Genomic DNA, 25,479 nt, shown 5'->3' with positions numbered 1-25,479 from the left:
GAGCTCTTTGAGTTTTTGTAGAGGCAGATAACTAGTGGTGGAAAGTGACTAAAGTGCGTATTGGGTAAGATTATGTCTGTGTTATTATGTGTGAGTCATAGTGATGTGGCCGGTGCAGGTCCGCCCACTAAACATCATGTAGTGAGACAGACAGACACAGACACAGACAGACAGACATGTGTTCATACAGCTGCTGTGCCCTTTATGATCTCTGAGCCTCTTGTTCTCTCATCTCATTCTCTCATTTATCTTTTAACATTAACTTACAGCTAATTGTATCTAAAGATGAAATATACTCTAGATGTAGGCTACACTACAGTAAGACTTGCATTGAATGCCTCCTCTGCCTCATTTACAATAATGATTTTCAGTTACAAATCTAAAGTCTTACTTTTATTGACTGTGTACAATTAAGCAGGAGGTGAAAGAAAATAAGGACAAATCTGAGAAATTTAATTTGTTAGTTTAACTTACTTTTTGAGTAAACTAGAAAAGCCATTTGAGAATAATTTTAGGAATGGATATCAACTCGTCTTAACCGTTAGGAATTCATTATGATATGAGAATAAATTTCCTCTTAAAAGAGTTTTATATTCAGCCCCAGATATGTGTTATTTGGAGGATTGCTTTAAGAACAGAAAGGAGAATTCAGTGTGGTTGCATGTTCTAAAAAAAACAACCTGTATCAAAAGTAGGAGATCTACAAGCTCCAAACGTGTCGCTTTGCGCAGCATTTTGAGCTTGTGGATCTGCTACTTTTGATGCGTGTGATCAAGTAGGGCGTTAATTTACAAAACAATACAAAAAGTTAAAATATGGAGATATTATGTTTCCCCGACAGCGACGATACAGTATGTTCTATAAACCTTGACCTTGACCTTTCTGGTTTCTTATATCAACAGTCTTAAGGCATTATACATTTAGTTATCTAACGAAATCTGTAACGAAAGGAAGTGACGTGAGTCACGTGACTGGACGCCATTTAATGAGGCATCTACTGAACAGCGGCAGGTATCGTTTTTGAGGGATCGTGAGATTTGGTTGCCAGACAGGAAACGATGGATAGTCTCGCGATACTTAGCACTTTCAGAAACATATTTGTGCTCTTTGTGTGGTTATGGCATGAGCAATTGCTTTAAGTAAAGTAAGGAAGCATTTATCTCTGTGATGTATACTGTATGTATATTACTATTATCGTATTCAAAAAATTAGTTATGTACCAAATACATGCATTTAAAGTGATAAATGCAGCCTTATGATTTTTAAAGCAGACAATGAACGAGAGAGAGAGAGAGAGAGAGAGAGAGAGAGAGAGAGAGAGAGAGAGAGGCACATACTGTATTCACAGCAAGAAATCGCAGCAAGAATGATACAATTAATGTCTAATAAGTTTGACTGTTTTTTACGATTAAACCGCATTTTAATCAACCCCCCTTCACTGCCGAGATTGTTGTATTACCTTTAGAGCATACGCTGAATTATTTGGGCTTTTAATCCGCGAAAATCCATCAAAAAAAGCTCCCGTGGTTTGTTATGATCTGTGTGTAGCATCCACCATCTTGGTGCACCCGGAAGACGCACACAAGATTGGTTTCAATGAGGCGTTGCACCCAACGCATTTCCATTGGCCTCAATTTCCCAGAAGCCCTAGCAGCCCACAGCATGTGACGATTTCCGGTTTCGTCATCACAGGGAAGGCATCCAGTCTCATACTCCGCGACGAAGACGGATTTTCTTTTGATTCATTACATTACGGCGGATTAAACACATAAAACAAAAGGCGGGTATGTCCGATACGGCAGCGACATTAACCTGGAGTAATCCATTCGCGGCACGGAAACTGTTAAAAAAAGCAGATCTACAAGCTCATAGCGTGCCAATGTACACACTATGGTTAAAGTTGTTAAAATTATTGTGACTATAACAAATCCCTTCAACGAACTCCTGGTATTTGTGACATGACAGTACAGTTTCAAACAGATGTACATGCCCCCCCCCCCCCTCAGGGTATTTGTCCCTGTAATGTCTGACAGTCTAGGAGAGTTCCTCAGTTCACGTGGGAGAAACAGCAGCTGACATTTTAACACACTCTTGCTGCACTACCAAACGAGTGACACTGAAATCGCCCACAAATACAGAGCAATATAGAAAGCAATCCCAATGTGCTGCTAAGCCTTTTTTACAGTGCCTGCCTCTCTATATACCACTCCATGCAATTAGCTGTAAATCTTAACAGGCTTGGACTGATGGAGTGACTGTTACCAGCACGGGTCAAGTCAGCCATATTTACAGGCCCGCGCCATCTGTTCTTTTCTGTGGCGGAGGACCCAGGTAGAAGGGCCGTGCAAGCGAGGCCTTGCATATAATGACCCGTCTCTCTCTATCTCTCTCTCTCTCTCTCTCTCTCTCTCTCTCTTATATATATCATTTTTTAACATATCGTCTCTGTCGTGTGGAAACCTCATATCTTATGCTTTTGTGTGTCATCATTTGCATTGCGGAACGCACACATTGTTACATTTTATGGGTTTATTTCGTCGTAGCGCAACATATAGTGAAGTATTGTAGTGCAGGTAATTGCAACAACCACCGACCTTGTGATGAATTCAAATTATTATTAATTATTCTGCCAATAACCATATATTTGAGACACACATCTGAGTTTTTGCGGGTTCAAACAAGGGAATCACGTGACGTTGATCCCCTATTCTCTCATACTAGGACATGACGTGTGTGTAGGCAGACAAAACTTTAAAAAATGGCTTTTTCCCTTTATTGATAAAGTAAAGCAAAGTTTGGCGGGATCAGGACTCTAACCCGCGACACGCTGTCATGCTGGATTACCAGCCAAGGTGCCTGGACAGCTAAACCGGCCCAGGCCACAGGCAGACAAATTCAATGAATTGACATAGCATACACAAATTAACACAATAATAGATGCCATCGACAACTACAAACATTATACAAAAGAGATGGGACAATTTCATTTAGCTGCCCTTTTGATCTCCTCATAGATGTTTTTTTTTCATCTACATTCCCTGAGCAGAAGCTGAGCCAGATAGTTCAGCTGAGGTCGGACTTCCACACACTGGCCATGATGCCAGTAGCTAATATCCACCAACATATTATATTTGTTTGTATCACTAGCAACGGTAATCATAGACAGCTGCTGAACCCCAGAGGGGTCAACGCCGGATTAACAACAAGAGTAAAAAACAGACACTTTGTCCCTTCAGCTATAATACAATACAAATACAATTGTAGCTTACAGTATCTGCACCAGAACTATGCGAGCATACAGATGTGTGTTTAGTCCCAATTTCAAGAATGTCACAGCTTATGAATGTTAATTGTTGTTATTTTCACTTTGCCTGTCCTTAACCCTCTGCACTGCAGCCCCCAGGGGCCAAGTGGACCTTGCCACGCAGACCGAGAAAAACACTCACACAGCTAAAATAGAAAAATGACTCGGAGGCCAACTCCAGCTATTATAATCTCCAAGGGGCCTATTTGAAACCCGGAGCAGTCTCCACTCCAGGTTGTTTTCCCCCCGAAGAAATTAAAATGAGAGGAAAAACAATCTGTCCAAATGTTTTTGTGCTGTTCGTCTGGGTTCGTCTGGCTGGTATTGTGAGGCTGTTATCACAGCGCAGGCAGGATCCTCCCCTCACAACAATGGCCTTTGTTTGGGACTGGTAGACAGGAATGTGTGCACGTACGTACTGTACGTACCATGCTGGCCTATGGAGGCCTCACCGATGCACACACAATTACCTGCATATCGTTGCTGTCGCCAGAAAACCTTGCATCTCTATATTTAAACTTTTTTTGTAGCTTTTTTTTTTCTTCATAAATTCATTCCCTTCTTCGTCGTTCAAGTTGTGGAAATAGCCGATCTGTTAGCTCAGGGGTTCTCAACATTTTTGGCTGGGGACCCCCGGAAATGCTTTGGACATGTCTTATATACTGTATATACCCGGTAAATGTATACATACACATCGGTATATACAGTATATGTATATATATATATATATATATATATGTATGTATGTATGTATGTATGTATGTATGTATGTATGTATGTATGTATGTATGTATATATATATATATATTGTACTTGGATTAGATTTATTGGATGTATTAGCATTTGTATGTAAAAGATTGTTTTAGGCAGATGTTGTAAAGGATTGTTTAACGCCAGGGCTCCACTGGGCGCGTCTGCGGCGCGTCTGCGTCGCGTCTCCGTCAGTGTCGGGAATGTGCCCTTTTAATCAATGGAGGGTGGCTCCACTGCCCGCGTTGCGTCGCGTCTCCGTCACCATAAAATTGAACCGGTTCGTTTTTTGACGCACGCACGCGTGACGCACGCGTGACGCAACGCGCCCAGTGGAGCCCTGGCGTTAGGTGGATGTATAGAACTATAGAAAGGCCTAACCAGGGACTGGGTGTTGCAAATTAGCCTTGGCTACAAACCCATATACATTGCAACGGTTTCATGTTTTTACAACTTGATACATTGTATTTTGCATTGTCCCTGTTAAATAAACGTATATAAAAAAAAAATATATATATACATAACAAAATACATACATAAATGGATGCACCTGGGACGTATCCTCAGTGATGTATCCCAAGGTCATCGGGGTTTCGGGTCTCGCAACAATATACCCCTCACTCAGGTGACCCAGCCGGGAGTGATCAAGTCCCGACTTACGTCCCAGTAGCTACCCTCGATAAGTCCCATTAGGGAAAAACCAGGGCCACACAATCCGTTCCTCCTGAACTACTCTGCCGGGACTGGGAGGTACCATTCTGGCACATGGAAGGACTAGGCTCTGTGGGTTGACACCTGTCCGGGCCCCTCCTACGTCTCACCAGGTCCACTCCTGCTCTCACCAGGTCAGGCCCTGTGCGTTGCACCAGACTCCCAGCACCAGGCACTTTATTCAGGAATGGTGGATTCTCAAGCCGCAACGGTTCCGCAGGCTCCACCTTGCCCTTGGTGGTGCCGGATATATATGCACAGTATATATATTATATATATATAATATAAGAAAGTAGACGTTTTGAGGCATTGTGAGCTGGTAGATCAGCAATTTTCTAAATATTTATCTGTGGAACTACTAAAACTATATTCCTCAAACTAAATGTATGTAAGTGCTTGTCAGGGTGAGGGGTCCCCCGTTCAAATGATTATCTTTGGTTGTTAGATGACCAAGCAGCCCAATTGGGCACCGATTTTGCACATCCAAGCTGTCATTATTATGCCCTACCCCTCGCCCTGTTATTATAACTCCAATTATAGGACTATCATCGTTATTATCATTTCTATACTGCAGTCCATTTTTCAGGACTCTAAATGGGAGGAGGCAGGGCATGTAATGAAATAAGTGTCCAAGTTATTACCAGTTATTTGTGCTGGTGGGCAGTTTTCCATCTCATACGCTGGTGTTGTGCTCTGATCGACGCTGTCTAAGCTGTGCCAAGGCATCACAAGCCACTCAACGATTCACTCCCCTGGCCTGGCCAATTGAGCAGCAAATTGGCAAGTTCTCAGCCCAATTAGCATTAAAGGATGATCAGAAAGAGAAGGCTGGAGAGGTAAATAGTTTGTCTTGATTGACAAGGAATTGAGAGGGGATGTTAAGGATGATAATGATGCAAGATTGTTGGCTTGTGTCTGTGATATTTGACTCAGCACTTCTACGTGATTTTAATTGTATTATTTTTGCCTGTCATGTTTGTGTCTCTTTTGTTTTTTCTGATGGTGTTTTCTTGGCCACGTTTCTCATGAAAGAGTTCTCCTTGAGGCTGCCAGGTGAAAAAGCCTTTTCCTAGACCATTTCACTTGCGTTCACATGTGGGGAACTTCTATATCACCACTTCCAACAGAGGATAAGAGAGAGTGTCAGTGTTTTTAACAGGTGTAGCCATTCTGGAGACGTGAAGCGGGCATGTCAAATCCCATTAATGCGTCTTTCAGACCTCGGTTCTAGTGTCAAAAGTTCAAAAGTTGTACTGCTGTGTGCTTTCACTTGTTTGACCGTTCAAAACATTTTCTGAGACACACAAGTTTGTTTTGTGTGTGTGTATTACGACCTTTGACCCTATATGGGGTCTTGGCTCCAAAGGAGGAATATATATTGTGGCTGTCAAGGATCACAAACCAATTCAGGCAAAAAGGTGTACATTTATTGAAAATCTTTACAATATTCACATCAACAGGGCAAGCATGTATATATAGCTTCAGGGTGGCCAATGCTAAAAATAACAAACAAAACACCCCCCAACCCTACCTAGAAAAGAAACAATCCTAAACTACACCAAAAAGAAAATTACAATGGGTCAAAACTGGGGCACCAAAATAAATAGCAGCACACCCTTACCATACAGCTTCCCTGGGGTTTGGGATACTTGGACAGTGGTTATGAGTTGAGTTGATTAGTAACTGTGGCTAACAACTTTGTCAGACTAACAACTTTGTCAGACTAGTAACTTTATCTGACTAATTATGCTTTCATTGGGAAAACAAAAGAACAGGGTCTCAGCAGCAGTGTTTGCATGAGGTGTTGATACAATGGCAGAAGAGGGCTTGTGGGCTATTCTCTCTCTCCTTTTATAGTGGGTGGTGACGAGGCCCAGGTGTGTCCCAATCTCCACGACACGCCTCCAATCCCTACGGCCACTCCCACCATCCATCATCAACACTGGAAAACACTAAGGTCCTAATTCATTAAAAATGAAATACGCCACCGTTACACTGTGGCGGAAACAGATATCGTATTTATCCGTCCGATCAAGCTGCGTTGAGATGACGTGTTATTCAGAGAGTGGTGTGTACCACAGGTGCACAGGCGTATCGCAGGTGTATGTCATACTGAAAGCAGCGGGTGCAAAGTGATCGGAAAAGCATCCGACAACCTCATCTGCATTGATCCACGCCCCATATCGACCATAAAAGGCTTCAAGCATGACTCAGCAGACAGCAGTTTGTCTGAGATCACAGCCGCGGTCACTGCTATCCAAGCTTACAACGGTGCGTGCTCCGCTGAAGCAATATAATTATAATTTATTTAATTAAGTTCGGGACCAAGGCGGGTGCTCACTCACACCTTTGCAGAGGTAAAACATATCCGATATTCTCCCTCTCTCGTCTCTCTCTCTCTCTCTCTCGGGGGCATGGGCCCCGATCGACACTGTTGCGCGATAAAGAACAGTAGTACATTCATAAGTAAATATATTATAGGCCTACCTCGTAGGCCTGGGATCCTCTTGTCTGAAGAAATTATAATCCAGTGAGTTTATCCAGTGAGTTAAACTATTCTGTGTGTGGCATCCATGTGATCAATATCAATATACATTATTATAAATTCTGTCTGTCTGTCCGTCATGTTCACGAGTGGAGGTGAGCTGGCTTAAAACTGATATGACTGGCCGACTTTCAAACACGCTGCATTCATTAGGCTAATGTGGTCTTCTATTTTTTATATAGGGCTAATTAGCCCTATTCATTTTCCAATGTGAATCGGATCGGCAGCACGCTGCTGTCTGCCCCCCCCCCGCCACACACACACACACACACACACACACACACACACACACACACACACCCCACACACACACACACACACACACACACACACACCCCACACACACACACACCGACAGTCAACTGACTCAAGGATCTCCGTAACAAAACAATTTCATTAGGCCTGCCGCCGCCTACTGCAGGCATTACTGTCTACACTAAACTATGTTGGATTCGTACAGTGCAGAATGCAGATAAGCCTATGTTCTTATTATAACTGAATTTGTTTTTTAACATGCAGCGCGAGTCCGCGAGATCCGATCTACAAGCTCACAACCGTTGCACTTCGAGTAGAAGGCTGCCGAGTGAGCAGCCCCAATCGCGCATGATATACTGTAAATATCCTAATAAATAAATAAAAAGGTGTCGTGCTTGCGGGGCAGTTTCTGTATGGGACTTCCGCAAATTTCTCCGCCACCTAAAGAGGTCCCGTAGGATTTAGCGGAGTTTCCGATCAACCAAGGTCAGCGTCAAGTTCACGGCCATTTCCATGAATTCCAAATTAATGTGGGAAATCCACGTAAATGCCTTTACGCTGATATATTGACGTGACGCTAGCGGAAACGCGTTGAAGAATCAGGCCCTAAGAGTGTATTATGCACAGACCAGAACAACACTAGGGCCACATAGGACCGTAACAGTGTGTGTCTGCACTCTGCACAGATCCTGAGAAAGAATTATTTTGTCTGAAACTGAAGTACCGGCAGTCCCATCATCCTTTGCATGTAGCTGGTGACTTTAAATAGCAATGATTTGAATGAGAACAACGTACAAAAGTACCCTGTTCTGTATGATGACAAACTAACCGATTATGAAGACGGAGACACTTTGATGTATTCTCCTGCACCTTCGATGTGAACAGCTTGCCACACACGAGGCACATCGTTAACACGAGTGCCATTGATGGTTTCTATCGGTCAGACCATTTATTTTAACCAATTTAGTCATTATGCCAATGAATTTCTCCCACTGCTTGCCATTGCTGTTGTGCCTATACTGAGGAGCCCCCTCCAGGAGGAGGGGTCTGTACATTATTTAACAATAATTTAACTTTTTATTGTCACACTCTCAAGAGTTAAATTTCTATAAGGGTCCATTTGGTTACCAACTCTCCATCATTTAGCTGGGGACCACCTGATACCCCATTACGGACCACTGGTGGAAAACAACTGACTTAAATAAGCCCTATAAACTTCTTCATATGACAAATGGTGCATTTGGTTAAATTTTTGTGTACACTCAGAGTTCAATCAACACTGCAGATTTGTACTAACATGCAGTGTGTGGGTATAGCAGGACGAGGGGTGCTCGGTAGTCTTGCATGAGTCCCATAGGAGTGAGGCAGCTTGATGTGCAACAGTGCAAGTACACCCCCTGGACATGACGCTTGCATGTCACATGTACAAGTACACCCCCTGGACATGACGCTTGCATGTCACATGTACAAGTACACCCCCTGGACATGACGCTTGCATGTCACATGTACAAGTACACCCCCTGGACATGACGCTTGCATGTCACATGTACAAGTACACCCCCTGGACATGATGCTTGCATGTCACATGTACAAGTACACCCCCTGGACATGACGCTAGTCACAGGGACGTACCCCCCAATCCAACCCTTGATGCTGAGTGCCAAGCAGGGAGGCATTTGGGTTCCATTTTTATAGTCTTTGGTATGACTCTGTGGGGATTGAACCCCCGACCTCCCGGTGTCAGGGTGGATACTTCGACCTCAAGATCACTGAATGAGAAACCGATTTAAATAAATAAATGTGAAGAGGAGAGCAGAGGGGAGCAGATCCTCTCTTGGTCAAAGCCTCAACTGATTGAATAGTGAAATGTCTTTTCTCCTTGAGGGGTCAAATGGAATTGTTTTTCTTTTCTTTACACCCCCCCCCCTCCTTTTCTGTTTACCCATTTGAATATGTTTTCTGGTTATCAGTGCCTTTGAGAGCTTGGCCAGCATGCACTTTTCATTTTGTGTGTGTTTGTGGAAAAGACACACACACACACACACACACACACACACACACACACACACACACACACACACACACACACACACACACATACACACACACACACACACACACACACACACACACACACACACACACACACACACACACACACACTCATTCTCTCTCTCTCTCTCTGACCCTCTTATCGATGGCCACACGCCTGCAAATGAAATAAAAAATACATACTGTACATACTCAGATGAGTTATGAAATTTTAACCGTAAACACTCGTGTGCGGTTCACGTTTTGACTCTCATTGCGATGACTGTCTTCAGGCTGCGTGCTGGTTGCTGCATCTTTCATCACTCTATAGCTGCAGTGTGTATAAGTGTATGATATGCATGGAGCTCCTCTGTCTCTGTCTCTGTCTCTGTCTCTGTCTCTGTCTCTGTCTCTGTCTCTGTCTCTGTCTCTCTCTCTCTCTCTCTCTCTCTCTCTCTCTCTCTCTCTCTCTAGGGATGGAGGCGTGCATGCATACATGCATGGCTGACCAGTGATTGCATGAAGCGAGACCCAGCCAGAGCTTGGGGAGGGGAGGGGGAAGGGGGGCAGGTGACAGGCCAATATCAGATTTATCTTTTGCCTCACCTGCGGAGACTCAGATGCATAATCAGGCATTTGGCATTGGTTGTATGGGTAGGCGGGCAGAGGTGCAAAGTAACTCATTTAATCAAGTGCTGTATAATCCTCAAACTCAAAATGTGGCGAGAAACGACGAGTTTTGAGCTTGTAGCTCTCCTACTTTTGATACTTTGAATCCGGAAAACAATACAGTTTTGGACATATGGGCTTTCCACCCGACAGATACGATTGTTCACGCACACACACACACACACACGCTCGCACGCACGCACGCACGCACGCACACACGCACGCACACTTGCACGCACGCGTACAATACCTGGCACAGGGGGCCCATCAGGGGGCCCATCTGGCGCCCCCTGTGCCAGGCCCAGGGTGGGCCCTTCCCAGGACAAGGTCATGTTGGTATGTGGAGGACTGGACATGCACCAGGCCCTGGGCTTGCCACGCAGGCAGGCCATGGCACACATCGTGTCACAGAGCGCAGGTCAACAGACAGGATAGTTGGCTGGCACACACACACACACACACACACACACACACACACACACACACACACACACACACACACACACACACACACACACTTCTCTCTCTCTGGATGTGTGTCTATATCTACTGTGTGTGTGTGTGTGTGTGTGTGTGTGTGTATCTCTCTAAATATTTGAATAATATCTCTTCATCTTCCTCCTCATGTCTCTTGTTCTTTGACTTTTGTTCTTTCACACTGCTGTCTTCTTCACATGTCATCTTTCGCTCACCTCTGGACTGGGAGACAGGGAGTGTGTTTGCAGGCTTGTATCCATGAGGCTCTATGTGGGCCAGTGTTGAATATGTAGGTCCAGTAGCACCGAGCCATGACCTCAGATCTGAGAGTGAGGAACAATGTCTGTCTGTCGGTCTGTCTGTCTGTCTGTCTGTCGGTCGGTCGGTCGGTCTGCCTGTCTGCCTGCCTGTCTGTCTGTCTGTCTGTCTGTCTGTCTGTCTGTCTGTCTGTCTGTCTGTCTGTCTGTCTGTCTGTCTGTCTGTCTGTCTGTCTGTCTGTCTGTCTGTCTGTCTGTCTGTCTGTCTGTCTGTCTGTCTGTCGGTAGTGGTGCGTTCATGTTAAGAATTCAGGCTAGTCCAGAAAAGGCTAGTCCGGCATTCTCCTTGTGGAGAGAGTTAGCGGTTGATAACGTATAGGAATGATAACGTATATTGTAGGCTTCAAGCATGGGGCATTTTAATCAACAAGCAGACGCTTGAAAGCAAGACGCAAAAAGGAAAGCAGATAGAGATGTTGAAATGGAGGAAGCAGAATGATGGATAGACAGACATACAGAGAAAGAGTGATTTGATGGAAAACAGCCCCTCTCTCTCTCTCTCTCTCTGTCGTTCTCCGAACGGCTGTGTCTTTTATTTCCCTGTGACCCGGGAGCGCAGCGTGATTCGATTAGCGCCGCCGAAAAGATGGATGTTTTCTGCTATGACGTTTATACCCCCCCCCCCCCTCTCTCACTGTGCTCACATCTGCGCAGTCTCTGCATTAAATGCCCAGGCGGGCAGCAGGCAGAGAAAGGATTTGGCACAGAGACAAAGAGAGGGGACCTTCCAACTGGGTCCTGTGACAAATTCAATGGCCTTTCTATTTCCCTTTGTTTTGTTTTGTTATTGTTAAATTCAGTATTGATGTGAGAGGCACGTGTACTGTAAGGGGATTTTTATGAAAATCCTGAACAATTTCATTCGCAATAAAAAATCCTGACACGCGTGCATCCATATTGCAGTACACGCACGCACACACACATCTTAATGTGTTCATATGATGTGGAACTAGATGCCTTGAGGCCAACAACATGGCCTGCATGCTTATTCATATTAGTCTCTCTGATCTCTCTCAACCATAGCCTGCCTCTCTCTATCTCTCTCTCTCTCTCTCCCCCCCCCCCTCATATGTATGTATGTAGTATGTAATGGGGGTTAAGGACTGTGGATCAGCTGGTTGTTGAAGCCCAGCATTGGACCTTGCTTCCTCTGTGACCTATTAGATCCATTTTCCACCAGAGACAGAGGGCGGGCCGACTAGGCGTTCGCAGCATAGAACTATAGAGAAGAGTGTGGAAACAGACACTCAAACACCTATAATTACAACCAACAGAGGATGACTCATCTAAAGGCATCTGTCTTGACCAAGAGTGGGAGAGGGTCAACATACATGTATGTATCTATATGCGTGTCCACCGCACGCACATTTGCACGTACACATACACACACTTTTGTATTTACTGTGTGGGAGTAAGGTGTCTCCAGAGGCGGTGAGCCAAGAACACATGCAAATGTGCCTCCACACACATACTGTGTGCGTACACCCAAACACACACAGGTGTGTACAAAAGTGCACACAAGTGCACACTCAGAACATAGGCTACACATGAACATCCATTTCAACGTACATTTCTAGAAAAGTGATAGTAACAGGAGGAGCTGGGTGATGTTGACCATATTATGTGCATATACAGTATATACTTACTTCCAACTGACTCGACACCAGGCACCACACTAGAATTATACAATTAAAGTTACTGGTCCAGTAGGTAGATTCGTTTTTTGGAAATTTGTGCCCTGATAATAAAATGTCATCCACAAAATAGAGACGTCAGGTCTAAAGTGGTTAAACTGTGCGAGTGTGCAGCAGACTGTTCCAAATTGGATTCAAGCTAAACTGTCCCTGTTTTAAGACTAGATCCAGAGCCTTTCTCCACTCTATTCTGTTGCTGTCAGGCAATATCTTGTCGTATGGTCTTTTCAGTGGTTTACGATAGATGGCGCAAACGTATGCATGATTCTAGGTTGATACAACCGGAAATTAACTGGAAGTGAAACTTTCGCCTGCCGTCCGCCTCCACATTATCAGATTTAGAAAAATGCATTTATCTCTGATTCTTTTCCCAGATTTTTCCCACATCAACAGATTATCGCTTCCGTTTTTGAGATGTGAGGGATTCCCCACTCCCGCATATGACACAATATATCGTTGGTTCAGGGACCCTCAAGGTTCCTCGAAGGGGTTCCAAATGGAGCCTCTGCAGGTCCGTAACTCTGAGAGTGTACTGTACAACATGGAATTTACGGCTCCATTTGGTTCCATGTTGCACACTTATGGGGCCTAATGGGGGTCTTAATTGAATTTAAAACGTTTGAGAGCCACTGCCTGAAGTGGTCAGATTGGCACTGTCAGGCCGTACGTGGACGCATTTGAGATTTGAACCATAAAAGGCAGAGAAGCGCTGGACTAGACACTCGAGATTATAGGTAACATGATGTAAATGGGAAGAGGAAATCAGAGGACAGTGGCCTGTGGGGAATGAAGACAGCTGCAAATGTGGAAAAGAAACACTTGTCCAGATTATGTTTTTTTTTCTCTCTTTCTCTCTCTCTCTCTCTCCCTCTCTCTCTCTCTCGCTATCTCTATGTCTCTGCATTTTTTTAACCAAAGAAACCACTTTCACAGACTCATCATCAATGAGCGTTGCTCACTCGAGACATTCCATCCTTTTCACGATCGTCTCAGTTCAAACGCTTTCTCACCGAAACGCACGCCAGCGATTTGCCCTTTTCACAGGCTTCCAACCAAGCGAAAAATTCATTTTTAAGATATATTTTGGGGCTTTAATGCCTGTATTTTGGATAGTAGAGTGAAGACTGACAGGAGACTCAAGCAATCGCCGTCGAGTCAAACCCAGGCTGTATGCGTCTTCTCTTAAACACTGGCCATTGGTGCCCTGTAAAAGAGATATTTTTTCTTTCAAGTGTTATGAGAGAGAAATGTCCCGGCTTTATTTCTGGACATCACGACGGCCGAGTCCAATAGAGCGACATTGAGCTGGAGGACACCAAACAAAAGAAAAACAGAGGAAAACAGTACACGCGCTGCACTCCAGAGAGGAGGCTGTTGAGCTAATATTGTCTAAGCCCTGCTGCAGCACGATCCTTATGAATGAATGTATGAAGGGCGACCCCCTGACCCCCTGCTCGCCCACAGAGAGGAGAGGAGGGAGAGAGAGAGAGAGAGAGAGAGAGAGAGAGAGAGGCCGATAAAAAATAAGAGATAATAGACAGAACCTGACCGACAGGAGGAGGAAGAAAAAAACACACTCACACACATAAAAAGTGCCAGTAAAGCATAATAGAAAGTGAATAGAGAGAAAGAGAGAGAGAGGGAGAGAGAGAGGGGTGGGGGTGCATGGAGAAGCAGAGGAATATTATTTTGCAGTAAAAATCCTGGTCCATTTTTACAATTTCAGATCTCATTTCACTGGATTTTACTGTGTAGGACGGTGATGGGGGGCGTGAGAGGGAGGGCTTTTTTATCACGTTGTCTGTCTGTCTGCTTTGCTCGTTACACACTGACGGCAGCTGCTTTTCAGTTGCTTCTGGGTCCTATAGTGTCCTAGCCTGCGCTGCTATTATATATGTAGCCTATACAAATATGACCCGAACCGAACCCGACCGGGGTACCGAAGGGCTCGGACTGAAATCTTAAGCTCTAGTATGAATGTGCATATGTATGGACAAGCTTTCTCCACACACAATATTCATTTAACATCTGCTTTCTTTTCATTATGTTTTTTTATTTTCCTAACAGTTTGTTCTCTGTCACTTTGATCTGGTTCAGCGTTTGATGAGCCTCATTGTCGGACTGTATTATTTATCTAGTTATATAAACCAGTGGTTTAAGTCACGCTGCGAGTCTGCGAGATGTTGTGAACATTTGTGAACCGCCTATTTTCTTAGCGTTACACCCATGCACAACCAATTATAAAATCATCATCTGGGGACTACTTCCTCTCTTATCTTATATCTATAAATGCACCATGTCTCTGTTTTGAAACATTAATGTTTCAAACATAGAATATCTTACAAGCTCCCACTTTAACCCTATATATATTGACTATTTTAAAATAGCTCGCACGGCACAAAAATAATTTCAAGATGGGGTTCTGTGTGGCCAAAATGCATTAATTTAAGGGTCCTTGACATAAGCGTCCAGTTGGGCAGCACACTGGGCTGGTGGGGCCAGGGGCTGGGTCTTGTATGTGGACCTGTGGGTCTCAACCTGTGCGTCGGGACTCCCCACATGATTTTTGGGACTCCCCAGATTACTTTTACGATAATGACTTCTACGACATTTAAAAAGAAAGAAAGACAAGATGTTATTATTTCTGCATCAAAATGAGAAAGTCAATGAGAAAGAGGACAAAATTGTGATATTACAAGCTCACAATGCCTTGTGTTGTGAGCTTGTGAGCTTTATATAGTCATGTCTGACCTGAAATGTTATAGCACTGGTAAAGGTAGGCTACTGCCAGACAGTGTATACAAACGGGAGGCAGAGCTTCTGGGGGTCTTAAAGTGTTGCACTGCAGTGGAGTAGATCTAAATGGATTGGTTGTGGAAGGCCATGGCAGGGCAGGAGATCGATGGCTGTTGATTACTGACTGGCTGGATGATGATGCAGCCCCCCTGGCCGCCTCTCTCCATACAGTACAGTACATGCAATATTTACCATCCGGCTTGTTCCAAAGCAATTAGAAATCAATGTGAGTGATGGCCATGGACTCGTATTGTTGCTGCCGTGGTCTAAACCTTGTATGTCCAAAACCATTCCTTTTTGCCGACTACAAGCTCTTTTTACTGTTGCTGCTACTTGCACTACCTTTGTGCGCCACTCTTGTACGATGGAGCAGGGCTCCATTGGAATAATGGAGATATGAGGTTTCTGTCTGACGGCGACAGACCATCTGATAGCAGACATATAGCAGATCTATGAGTATTGACAGACACTTCAAAAAGAAATTGGAACATTTTGAATATATAATAATAATAACAACAACAACAACAATGACCCGGTTTCCCAAAGGACACATGGTGTAAGAGGTATGCTGTAGCACATGCTCAGATGCCCTCTATGCCGCACACAGAAGCCTGTGAACATACACATTGCGTGCATAGATGTGCCACGCAATGGTAGGCCTCAGGTCTACCCTTCTGAAATTGAATTTAATAATATTTGGACTCGCTTTACGCTTAATTTATTTTATTTATATATATATATATATATATATATATATATATATATACACACATAAATACATACATACATACATACAAATAGTGTGGGTTTTTAGCATGCGTGCGTGGATCTCTGTCTTGTGCCAGAGATAAAGAATAGCATCAGTGAAGAACCAGTGTTTTGGAGCCCTGAGACTGGGAGGTCGGGTCGGGGTTCGATCCCTGGATGGGTCATACCAAAGAAAAAAATGGGACCCAATGCCTCCCTGCTTGGCACATAGCATCAAGGGTTGGATTGCAATAAGTCCCTGCGAAATTCTAGCGTCATGTCCAGGGGGTGTACTTGTACATACATCAAGTTGCCTCATGCTAAGGAAATGGGAGATAGGCTCCTGCCCTATGGGCCTCAGGGCTCGGCAAGGCTTACTATTACTTATCAGTGAGAAGAAGTGTCGGTCTCACTGACGAATGGTCAGACCCCCCCACCCACCCACCCCCATTCCCCCCTATCGATTCAATCTCCCAGATCCATGCTGCCTGCTGCCAAATCTATCTCCACAAAATGCATTTGAGGATAATCTGGTCCACTCAGCTTTTGTCCGCATGGCTCAGTGAAATAAGCATAAATAACCTCACTGTGCAGCCCGTGCGGGGAGTATTTCCCCCCGTGGTGCGGTAATTCTCTGGCCCAGCGACACATACCAACGGCCCGAGAGAGAGGAGTTTTAATATACTACCATTTTTCACTGACGAAAACTCAATAAAAACTAAGCTATGATGACTAAAACTAAGACTAAAATATATTGACAATTTTGTCAACAAATAAAAACTATATGCTAAAATGGACTAGTGAAGAAGACAAAAAAATACATTTTATGATTGGTTGCGCTCTGCAAATATCAAATCTACAAGCTCACGTGCCGCGACATGTTGTGAGCTTTAATGAGCTAGATATCGCTTTTTCACCACCAGCTCAGTGGCCTTGTGATTAGAGTGTCCTCCCTGAAACTGGGAGGTTGGGGTTTGATCCCCGGCCGGGTCATACCAAAGACTGTAAAAATGGGACCCAATGCCCCTGCTTGGCACTCAGCCTCAAGGGTTGGATTAGGGGTTAGATCAACTATAAATGATTCCCGAGCGCGGCACTGGTGCAGCTCACCGCTCCAAGAGATGGGTCAAATGGAGAGAATCTTGCATACAGCAATGTATGTCAGAAATAGTAGGACTTTAACCTTTTTCACATACCAAATAGCAGATCTACAAGCCTTGATTTAGGCATGCAACAATATATTATAAATCGATTCAAATCGATTCAAACTGGTGACAATTTAAATCGATTTAATATAGAAAATATTGTGACAAATTGTTTCAATTATAAAAAATATATAATCGTGTTGATTTGTTAGTCTATTGTCAGCGAAGATATTTAATGTAGAATGAAAAACAGAAAACACAAGCCCACTTGTGTTCAAACACAAGTAGGCTATAGTGGTTTAAATGCTTACATTTCTATCCATGTTCTCCTTCCAGTTTTGGCCTGAAACTTCATTTTCAGCTGCTCTCCCGGTGCCGTTGTTTTAGAAGAAGAATTGTGATTAAATGTGACAAAGGCTCCTTTGTGCTCATTAATCTCTAGCCAGACAGAGTTCTGTCCCAGAATTCATTACATTTTGAGTACCTGCAGCTCAAGGTGAGAACTAGCTACTTAGTTTTCTGCCGGAGCCAGCCAACTCTCCTTTGTAACTATTAGAGGTGCAACATTTAACCTATTAAATCCTGAGGCCCATTCTACTCAAACCCTCACCCTAACCCTAACCTCCCACGGGGGAGCACACCTAAACCTAACATTAACCCTCTCCCAACCCTTAATCCGGTCGTCTTAACGCACCTATATGTCTATCCAGTATGGCTCCCTTTTTAAATCAGTGGTTCCAAATGTTTCCGTGCCAAGGACCCCCAGAATTATATGCATTTCTTACTATAATGTTGTGCAACACAGTATACAACTAGAAAAAGTGCCCCTCAGGTCACAGGTCTCCACCAGGCCAGTTCAGATTGTGGCCTCCTCCTCCTGGTGGCGCTATAATAGGCCAATGTGAAAAGGGTGGGATATAATCATCAGCCTAGTAGGACAGTCTGTGAAATATTTCACGTAAATTGCATGCTGCGTTCACGATTTGAGGCTTTTTGTTTCAAAATCCTGCAAACTTTGAAAGCCAATTAGGATGGAATATGAAATATCGGACAGATCCATTTTGGTAATATCAAAAAAATAGTTTTCCAAAAGTCGGCCTCCTGGTGGCGCTATAACAGGCTGTTCTGGACATTTTGTTTCATCGTTGGCATCCAGGGAGTGTGTGTGCAAAATTTGGCATTGACCGGGTTAACGGTGCCGGAGAGTAGCTGTTCACGGACGGGCGGACGGACGGACTGACTGAGTGCAAAACATGCTCTCTCCCCATGCCTTCGGCCTGGTGGAGACAATAAAGCTTCTTACATTTCATAATCTAGTTATCCTTCTTTTTTTGGAGTGGTGCAGGCTATGTGTGTCCCTCCCTGGGTCCATCTGTCCCTGGCTGTGTCCGAGCACGAAAATAGATTTTGGTTGGTTTTCACAAGTGTCACTGTTGCGCAGCCTAACACACACACACACACACACACACACACACACACACATGGGACCATGGGGACCCCGCCCTACACGGTAACTGTCATTTCTCAACCATTTCGGACGCGGGGCGGCTCGCCGGAACTGGGCTGGCCCCCTGGGTGCGTTCCTGGGGTCTGGATGTCCCGGGGACCCCCACACGGTAACTCTGTCATTTCTCGACCGTTTTAGACGCAGGGCAGCTCACCGGAACCTGGCCGGTACCCTGGCCGTGTTCCTGTTGGTTTGGAACTTCCAGGGACCCCCCGGGGCCCCCACACAGAGTTGCACCACTCACTTCACACGGGTGTGATTTCTTTAAATATACTAGAGCGGTGCCAATGTTGTGAAGTCGGAACAGGCGAGATCCATGTATGGAGATATATAGTGTAGATATAACCCAGTTATTACTTGCGTAAGCAGAGCGCTCAAGTAAGGTGGTCGTCACGGCTTTTTTATGCGTATGCTCGTGGTATACAGTATATACTGATTTTGAGTGTGACGTAATGAAGATATTAATCAATGCTGGGGTATAACTGGCTTTCGATGGTGACATAATAAAGTGTCTGGTGGATTAAAGGTAATGTCTCTATACGTATATGTATGTAATCTTTATTACGTCACAATTTACAATTTAGGCATTTAGCAGACGCTCTTAATCCAGAGCGATTTACATTAAGCAAGAACAAAAAAGCATGGGAATACATCACATAAAAATAATTTATCATGAAACATGCGTAAGCTAAGAACGTAACAGTGGAATATCTATATAATTAAACTATATACATATAAACTGTTGTAATATCCAACAGGCTGTGTACTGATAACAGGTACTTGTACGTGAATATGCAATGTACTTATATATGTGTATGGATATATGTGTATGGTGCACTGAACTGTAACATACTTTATGAGCTGAGCTGCTAGGGCACGCTGAAGGCCGCATGCTGGCAGGCAGGGATTGTGATGTCTAGTCAGTGACGTCAGTAGGACATGAAGTATCCAAGCATATATATGATCCCGTAAGTGTAATAAACCTACTATACATATATACTATACTATAGAGTTTGGGACTTGTGGAGCGTTGTCCCGGCGTTTTTAGTGACGGTACTTCCATTTGAGTGCACCATCGAAAGCCAGTTATACCCGTCATTGATACATATCTTCATTACGTCACACTCAAAATCTTACATATACTGTACAATACGTTACCTGTTAGCTAACCAATATTGAAACATATCGTAATTATGTCACCATTGGCGGCCAGTTATAACCCGACTTTAGTATTTAATGTTTTACAGAAAAAAACCTTTGATAGAGTCATGGAGAGGTTTAACTGGCCAGGCGCAAAACGCGCTATTGAAGAGTTTTGTAGAAGTTGCCCAGAATGCCAACTCACCGCCCGGCCCCCGACCCAGAACAACCCATTGATTCTGCTCCCTGTGCCATTTTCACGTATAGCGATGGACATAGTGGGGCCGCTGCCCAAGTCAGCGCGAGGCCACACATACCTGTATATACTGATGATTGTCGACTCCAAGGTTCTACAAACCCCTCCACTGCTACACCCCCTGACTCCAAGGTTCTACAAACGGCTGCTCAAACCACCAATATTGTTTTAATCAGTGGCTCACTCCTTTCTGGAAGTTATCTAATATTCAAGCCGCCAGCTTTATGTCGCCCAGCAGAGAGAGAGAAATAGGCTTTCTTGTAGTGTTTTCCTCAGTGGAAGTGTGGAAGTGTGTGTGTGTGTGTGTGTGTGTGTGTGTGTGTGTGTGTGTGTGTGTGTGTGTGTGTCAGGCCACTATACGGCACAAAGCCGATCCCCGCTGATTGGCCAGCGGCCCCTAGTCTGGAGGTGTTATCATAAACACAGTCTGTCTGCATGCCGCCGCGCGCAGCCGGCCTGCCGTTGCAACCAGGCTTATACCTGAAATAAAACCCTTTTTCTTTTCTCTTTTTTTTTTTCTTACACTAAAAACCTCTCCTCCTCTCCCTCTCGCCTCCCCCGCTCATGTGCAATTACACCCACTCTCACACACTGCGTTTCTCTCATCCATGGATCCCATGCCACACGGGAGGGCATGCCGCACATTCAGAGCAGGTGCGGAAAGGACAGCACAGGAGAAGAAATGTTTTTTTCTTCTTCCCTCCTCTCTCTCTCTCTCTCTCTCTCTCTCGCTCATTCCCTCTCCCTCTCCCCCCTCTCTCTCTCTCTCTCTCTCTCATTGTGTCAGCTAATTAAAATTCACAGGTTGGCGAACAAGCCATCCATTCTCCCTCCACTGCCTAATTGTCTTGAAAATTGAGCAGATTACCAAGTGCCGTATATGTAGGCTACATACAAATAAGATTCTGTCTGCGACCCATAGGCAGCGAGCGCCGGCCGCTGCCTTCAGCACACATACACACATACACATGCGCGTGCACACGCATACTCGCACAGACTCTCTCCTGACAAGTGGCTCCTTATTTCAACCGGGGTCCAGGTAACCCTGTGAAGCAAAATTAGTTAAATTAGCTATGCGATCGGCTATTTCATAATATTTATCTATATGGAACAGATCTAGTCAAACCGGGGGGGGGGGGGGTTTCCCATTGAAGTCCGCCACACTCCATGGCCTTTGGATCCCATCCCCCAGATGGTGTGGTTTCCATCCCATCACCCGAAGAGACGGTCCTCTGCAGGATGCAATAAACACATGCTAGTACTAGTGGCTTGGAGGGGGGGGGGGAAGATTGTAAACTGTAGAAAATCTGCATTTTCAGAAGAATTGTCAATTGTATAGAAACACTGTACATACAAAGAGGGAGAGGGTGGGTTGTGGGGTTAGGGGAGAGATAGAGGGGGGTTTGCTAATGTGTACTAATGTGTGTGTGTTTGTGTTGTTTAGACTAATTAAAGTCACAGTTTAACAACCTGCACAGTCTATCGCTTTATTTCAATTGAGCCCCAGTAATGGAGTCAAATCAACAGTTGTATCGATTTACCTCTCTCTCTCTCTCTCTCTCTCTTCCCTCCTGCTTGGTATGGATGTCCTGCTCTCCCTTTCACTGGTTCATTTCATGCACGCACACACACACACACACACACACACACACACACACACACACACACACACACACACACACACACACACACACACACACACACACACACACACACACACACACACACACATGTATATGTGAAGGAGAACCTAAATCTATTCGTGTGTCTATGCGTGTCTAAGTGCGTGCAGCCGTGCACACGTGTATGTGCCTGTGTGTGTGTGCGTGTGTGTGTGTGTGTTTTCTCCAAATGAGGCATTGTGATTATAGCTGTATCAATGTAATCGCACCTTTTATGCCCCCCCCCCTCACACACACACACACACACACACAAACACACGCTTACAACCCCCCCCCCCCCACCCCCTTCCCTTCCTCTCGTTCTCGTATTTCAACCTATTCCATCTAAATCCAATTTGTTATGGTTTCAAATAAGGCCTCTTGTTGTTGATTTTTTTTCAGTCCCTCTGCCACTTCAGCTAAAGTGGCTCGTGTTATTGTGAGAGCAACTTTAAACAGTTCAGTGTTTCTCTCACAGACCCCTCCTTTCTGTGCTTGCTCCTTCCTGTGGGGAGTTGAAGAGGTCCAAGCCAGTGAGAGGAGCTATTGAATGGATTTAAAGCTGTGACGACATTGCAAGAGGCTCGATCTATGCACAGCAGCCATATTGCATGGGGCCTCTTTTGATCTTCCTTCCTGGTGTTACCAATGATACTAATGAAGGCTCTGTTCCATTCTAGTATTGTATGTTGGATACACTGCTACACCAGTGGGTCCAGGGACCCTCATGGTTCCTTGAGGAGGTTCCAAATGGACCCTTATGGGTGTGTTACTCTTGAGAGCACGCTGGGCAAGACCTACGCTGTAGACGTTATCATTTTTTGGGGGCGGAAGTTGTGCAATTTTTTTTTTCTTCGCAGATGACTAAGGCCTGACTCACACCTTCACAACAGATTGATGTAGCCTATAGCTGATGCATGAGACTTGTTTACTGATGCAAGCTCGCAATGCATTTCCAATGGGAGTCACATGGTTTGACACAACATTTTTGTTGTACGAGGGGGAGGGGGGCAGTCGAAACACAGCCGAAAGCCGTACAACAAAAATGTTGTGTCAAACCATGTGACTTCCATTGGAAATGCATTGGGGCAAGATGTAAACAAACCCTTTCATAGATCTAGCATGCATCAATGTTGTATGCTATGGTGCGAAGGTGTGAGTGTCAATGTCAATCAGTCAACAAGTCTCATGCATCAGCTATACAACAATCTGTTGTGCAGGTGTGAGTGAAGCCTAAGCCTGGGACCGATGCTACCTGAGAGTGTACACATGTACACACATACAGATAAACATAGACACTTTATTGGCCGTACATATATATTTTAGCCTATACGTAGACACCATATTGGCCGATGCGGCTCAATGGAGCGATGCGTCATCGCAGCCGCCATATTGTGTGGGGAAAGCTCTGCCTACTATTAAATGCATGTAAGCAGTATGACCTGTCTGTTGAAGCAGGGGGTTATTTCTAGTTTTAAATATTTCACTTTAATTTTAGAATCAAAGTGAATGATGTTAAGATTGGACTAAAACCTTGTATTGGTGACATACATTAGTTGGTGACAAACCTGTGTGTGTGTGTGTGTGTGTGTGTGTGTGTGTGTGCGTGTGTGTCTGTGCGTGTGTGTTTGTGTCTGCCTGCTCATGTAGGATTTGTTCCTTTATATTTGTGTGTAACTGTATCTGTACATATGTGTCTGCGTGCGTGTGTGCTTAAGTGCTCTTTTAATCAATTGGGCAGAGGCGATGCCAACATAATACAGTACAACCCAGTGTTCACTTAACTGTGAAAGCACACTTTCAAAGTGAAATTAACATTCCCACATTTCACTGCGTGACATTCATGCGTCAGACAAGGAATCAATGTGTGACAATGGAAGTGCTGTGACGTTAAGGGTCCCTGCACCGCTTTCCCTGAAATTAATTGGCCATATTGTTTGCTGTGCTCCAGAAAAATCGATGTCTGCGCGGCCACCGTCTCAGCCCTTATCACGGCTGGCCATCGCTGGTAATTAAAAATGGAGGCCTCCAAAAGGTCTCTTGCTTATTTTGTGCTGGACTGTGAATGCTCATGTAGGGAACTCGGATATCGTTGGCATTGCTGTCAGGAAGAAACCTTGTGTCTCCTTAATTCGACTTTTAATGTTTTTACTTGCGCAAGCAGAGCGTGCAAGTAATGTTATTAGTCAGGTGCCATGTATGTGACACTAAATCCATAGGACTGTATTTCTTTTATAGGTAGAAGCTTTTACCATACTTCAAAATATTACTTTTTTACCTCCAAACACTAGGTACTGTACGTAGGAAATAGCTAAACCTAATAATTCAATATTGCAAACGTTCTTTCACAGAGAGGCTGAGATTTGAAAGTTTGTAGCGGTCGACAGTACACTCTGCTTGCGCACTAGTAGGTGCAACAAGCAAGTAGGCACTCGACAGAGTGCAGTTCTAGTTTATATTATTTTGTATTTTATTCACAAATGTATGCACTAATGTTATTTGAGTGTCACACAAAAGTAGTGAAATCTACAAAGTTGCATGTAGATCTGCTATTTTTGCTTTTGTTTTGTCTGCTTTTTACAGATCTTTCTCCCCAAATGAGTCATTTTGCCAATTAAAACTCATTGACTACCATTGACAGATAGGCCTATATACACCATTTGAATCCAACGCACAGACCACCTGGCGCATACGTAATTTGGTGTTTTCAGGGTTTGCGATAGATGCCGCTCTTCTGCAACCTGTGATTGATATAGGACATCCAAGAAGGGTTAGTTTGATATAGGATTTATATAAATATTTGTTTCTCTGCTTTCTGTTCCCAGACAGCGTTTTCCCCCGATGAAAGTAGAGACTCTCTTCTTTCTTTTGAGATATCTGGTGATTACATATAGTCATATTATTCATACATGTATATGTAAACCCACAGAATATATGGTAATATTATTACCAAATATGCTGTGACTCTTGAAAGATTAGTAAAAACTCCTCCCCTCTCGCACACTGTGTTCCTACTGCTGTTGTATCCTACTGACTCACTTGACAGTAAGGAGCCCCCAACGAGAGGCCGTAGAGCATACATACATGGGCAACTGGCGGCCCGGGGGCCACACCATCACTTAATGCAGCCCGCAGGTTAATATCAGAATACTGATATATTACAGCTGTAACAATTCCAAACATGCAAACATGACCTGTGACGCATTTTGAGCTTGTTGATCGGCTATTTTTGCTACGAGAGTAATATTCAATGTGGCCCTCTGGAGTGAGTGTGGAACTATAGTGGCCCACTGGAGTGAGTTACAACTCCAAACATGCAAACATGACCCTTGACGCGTTTTGAGCTTGTTGATCGGCTATTTTTGCTACGAGAGTAATATTCAATGTGGCCCTCTGGAGTGAGTGTGGAACTATAGTGGCCCTCTGGAGTGAGAGTGGAACTATAGTGGCCCACTGGAGTGAGTGTGGAACTAT

At 44.3% G+C, this 25,479-nt stretch overlaps 1 protein-coding gene across 2 annotated transcripts in view; it reads left to right on the top strand.

The window, feature by feature from the left end:
* The window catches only part of erbb4b (erb-b2 receptor tyrosine kinase 4b), a 457,442-nt gene that overhangs the window by 403,313 nt on the left and 28,650 nt on the right, over positions 1-25,479 (top strand). The gene's annotated exons all lie outside the window — the stretch shown is intronic.

The sequence above is a fragment of the Protomyctophum parallelum genome (genome assembly GCF_964188405.1).
Source record: "Protomyctophum parallelum genome assembly, chromosome: 11".
Classification (NCBI taxonomy): domain Eukaryota; kingdom Metazoa; phylum Chordata; class Actinopteri; order Myctophiformes; family Myctophidae; genus Protomyctophum; species Protomyctophum parallelum.
This window is presented reverse-complemented; position numbering and strand designations above follow the sequence as displayed.